Below are 4,793 nucleotides of genomic sequence, written 5' to 3'. Positions count from 1 at the left end.
CATCTTTGTTTCTGTATTTGTGTGTGTGTATATATATATATATATGTAACAGCAAGAGATTCTTGTGTTTTTCGCTGTGTCAAGGCTCAGTTTTTCAGCATGAGCCAAAGCTACCCCATGTCCAGCCTGATCACTATGTGAAGCCTGTCATGTGAGATGCATGAGGGTTCCATGTGGTATATTCAGATTCTGAAGAATGCAAGCTTTCATTTTAAATTAAAAAAAACCCCAACACAACACCACAATCCAGGCTGTAGACTTCATGGTTGTAAAGTGTTTCCAAGTGCAAGCCAAGGACGGACTGAGAAGAGCAGCTCTTGGAGGGATGACGAACAGTCTATTTCTTACTACCACCACCATTGTCATCAGCATGGTAACTGTAAACCCAAATACTTATTTTCACTGCAAGTTTTACTCATGAAGAGTAGATCATTCTAGCTGATGCAGCAGTGAAGGGCTCCAGAACTATAAAAATTACCTATTGTGAGTTTTTATAAAAAGTGAAATGTAATTGTGGAAAGAAAAAAGCAACACAAAAAGGACATCTAAGAAGGCAGAACAGTAGGCATGAAGAGCAGCAGCAACACTATTTCTACCCTAGCTTCCATAAATTTTCACTTACCCAGGAAAGAGCACTTGTCCATTATCTGCTATTTACATAGATATGTAAAAAAGATCTGATACTAATCTATACTCTTAGTCAGAAGATCCAACTCTTAAGAAGATAGTGATATTTCATGCTCATTTCTGTTTGGATTATTTAAGCAATTCCTGCCAAAGCAAGACATAAAAGCTTCATTTAAATGGGAGGAAAATCCACAAGCTAGTATTTTTATACACTGTGAAAAATAACCCTCTATCCAAACCAAACACAAATACCTGTATGCGTGGTGGCAGCCAACCTCAATCAACAGCTTTTATTTCAAGTTAAATTTTTAAACAAAACCCATCCAGCAGAAGAAGGTAGTATGTTACTTTGCCAGGAGATTTCGTATGTAAGCATTTTTTCAGTCACTGTTGCTGACATGGCTGTACTATTGTGCAGTATCCAATGCATATGAAATTGGAATAAATGCATTATGTCTGACCTGTAGACCTACAGTTTTATGTCCATGTATGATGATTGTAGAGCACTTACCTTTCTCTTTTTCATAATGGAAATAAGGTTCTTGGAAATCTCTTACACAATCTGAATAATTCAGTATGCTAAAGAATAACAGGATTTGAGGAGAAAATTCTGAGGATTCTCATGTGGTTTTCGTTACAGAGGAATAAATATTCTTGTGCACGTGCCCAGCATAATTATCTTTTCAAGCACCAAACAGTGACATTGGTATAAGAGAAACAAAATTGTTTTGAAAAAACAGAAGTAACTTCTTCAAATGTAGTTTACTTCCCAATTCTAAATTCAGAAATTAAGATTAATAAAATAGAGAAAACAAAAATTCTTCACTTTTCATAGGCAGTGCCTAGCTGCCTTATGACCAGGAAAGCCATTTACCACTAGTTTTCTGTTTTAGAAAAATCGGACTAAGGAATTATTAGTGTGGAATTCTGAGTTCCCTTACTTCCTGTGTATTTCAGGGGTGCTTACCACTCACTTCATAGCTTCCAGAGGCTGCAGACACAGCCTCAAATAATGAGATCAAATGCAGTTTCAAGTGGAGCAAATGTATACTTGAACAGATTGAAGCTGAAAAGCTCATGCTTCCATTATTATCACTAGCACTAGATGCCAAGGGAAAAAGAATATATGCATATACTCATGTATATAAATGTAAATATATATATGTGAATTATAAACATGAGTAAAGATTTTCAAATGTGTATTTTAAACATTTAATGGATCTCGGCCACTTTTGCCAACATTCCCAATTAGGTAACTTCACCCAAACATTTTGTGTTGTCCAAGTGGAGAAATGTTTCTTTATTCTTTTTTTTTTTTTTTCTGGATATGTCTGGTTACTTTAACAGCACAGTTTCTTGCTCATTCTCATTTTGGTTTTTATTTTCCTCCTGTTATTGAGAAAAATACCATTTGTATTACTTAACAGTAACTGAAGACTGCCAAAAACTCACCAGCAAGAAACTTCTTTTCCTTACGGAACTGTGACAACTATCCCACACGATGGAATAGCTAATAAACAAATTAATTTGCTTCCTAGTTACAATAAAGCCTGCTATTAGGAGTATCTGCCAGAAAGGACACCCGTAAAGGGTGGCATGTAGCCTGGGTGTTTTCTTAAAGAACAGTTGTGAGGAACTGCTGTTAGCTGCTACAAGCAAAGCCTCTGGGCTCTCTGCCTGCAAAAGGGAAAGTGTTGATCTAGTAAGTAAAAAGGTCATGGACTAATGGATTCATGTTGTGTTTCACCTATGGTTGGTTGATACAAGCTTTCTGCTGTTGCCAGTATGTACCGAACTAAATGATATGAGTGAAAAAGGGGAAGATACAATCAAAATGTGGTTTTCTACGGCTGAACCACAAAAGAATTTATAGAACAGGAACTGCGTTCTTTCATAACTGCCAAGTATTGCTACAGTCACCAGTACAAAACCTTTAAAGAGCTCTTTTTCTGGAAGGTGTGTGAATGGATTGGATGCGTATGTAGCAATGCCTCACTAATAATAACTGCATGGCATATCTGAACCTTTTCTGAACCTTTTATTTATCTCCATGAACTGGAGAATTTTAATTAGCTCCTGCTACAATAAAGAGTTCAGGCACTTCCTGCAAAGATGTTACTTTTGAAGAATGGATGAATAGTATCACAGTTGTCAACTAGCCTGGTGCAGACTTGCAGAAAGTTTCTGTGTATCGACATGAATTCCAGGCGTCTCTCCTCATACACAGACTGAATTGGTTATGAGTACTAAAAGAAGGAAACAAGTATTCCAGTATTTAAATAAATGTTAGAGATATTTAAGGGAGCATCTTTGTTTTGCAGCAATTTCACCACCTTAGATTTTCAGAGGGGACCACTTGAAACTCTCCGCTTTCTAGACTTGGCATTTATGCAACTGTAACTTTAGTATTTATTTCTGCTTTACTGAAGTTACTTACCTGAGATGTTGCAGGAGAAGCAAAGCACTCCATGTGATCCACAGGATTGCAGGCTCACCATCAGTCCCCAGTAACAGCTGCTTGCCAGAAGCCAGATGGGAAAATTATTCTGTTAACATGTTTACTTGGATGCCTCACATTCAGACTCATACATTGGCAGTTTTCCTGATTATCTTCTGGACCTGCAGTTAGTCTCAACTTTGGGTATGTACATGTGTTGCCTGCCTTTAACACGCAACTTGCAGCGTGGTTGTGGCGTATTTCTATGCTCTGGGGCAGACATCTAGGGAACTACCAGCTGTTCACACTATGCTCTTCCTCTTTTGGCCCTTCATAACACCACTGCCACTTCTTTCTACTGCCAGCCTTTCTACTTAAACAAAATCACTTTTTATTTTTCCACTTCCTCATGACCTCTCAGAGATCAGCTACCAGGACAGAGAAGCAAAAATGGGATCCCAGAAGTGCTACCCCATCTTTATCTGTATTTGATAAATGTAGAGGTTTCTCAGTCAGTGCCTAGGGACTGAAAAGATAGGAAGGACTGGCTTCTCTTGATAAGATGTATTTGAGCACAAAAAGAGTGCACATCTTGTCTTTCTTTTGTCATTAAGTACATACTCACTGGCAAGGCTGCTGAGCAGTGGGGAAGAAAATGAGAAAGCGAAATAAAAAGGGCAAGCAGTAAAATTCTATAATCTTGCTTTGGCAGTTCCAACAACTGCTCCCTGGTTCTGTAACTTTCAAGAATTTTTACAAAATACCTTAAATTATTAGAAAAATATTTTACAACTTATGGAAGCAAAATGCCTATGGATTGAAACAGAATAAAGCGTTTTATTGCATAGGTAACAATGGCTGGCCTATAACTGGTATAGAATTGGACAAAAGCTGCCGTATGTGCCTTCTTCTGTTTCAGCAAAAGCTCTCTCCAGGGTGGAGAGTAGGTAGAGGTTATTTCTAGGAAGGGTCCCATTCCATAGTCAGAATTCTTGCAAAGATAAATTAGTGATGCCCTCAATAGAAAAAGTAAAACGGTTCTGCTGCTTCGACATGGAACTCAGTGCCAAAAAAAGTAAAAGGATCATTCAGGTTTCTTTGTGCCATTCAAATGCTAATTAGTTGAACTCATTTGTCAGTATCACTCCTAGTAAGATAACTTCAGATGGGTTATTTCTAAAGCTTCCGCAAGTCATTTAAATCAGCTGCCAGAATAAATCTGGCTGGACTATTTCAGCAGTACTGTTGTTTACAAAGGCTGCTGAAAAACTCATCCAAGAGGTTTAAGGGACACTGTAACTTGTCTGGAATGTCCTGTTCTAAGGTTTGGATCTTCAATGATTTGTCCAGCATGGAAAAATGGAGATAAAGATGTAGCTGGCAAAAGAGACTCTAACCTCATTCTAACTACAGTTCTGAGAAGTCAGTTACCGGTTGCTGGAAACTAGAAAGACTTCCTGTATGTAAAAGATTATATCAAAAGCACAGAATAATGGTCTACGGTGACATGGTGTATTGCTTAGATAAACAGTCCTGTACATTTATATCTGGGCTGCTGCTCTCAAAGTATATGAATGGTAGAGCAACGGTGACAGAAGTTTCCAAGTAGCCATGCACTACAGGAGCAATACGGGCAGGAGTCCATTGCTGCCTCAGTGTTCTAGTCACCCTTGTGACTAGAATGAGCAACCACTTAAATCCTGAGAGCAGGTCATACCAAATTCATGTA

This window comes from Lathamus discolor, chromosome 3 (genome assembly GCF_037157495.1).
Source record: "Lathamus discolor isolate bLatDis1 chromosome 3, bLatDis1.hap1, whole genome shotgun sequence".
NCBI classification, from domain to species: Eukaryota; Metazoa; Chordata; class Aves; order Psittaciformes; family Psittacidae; genus Lathamus; species Lathamus discolor.
This window is presented reverse-complemented; position numbering follows the sequence as displayed.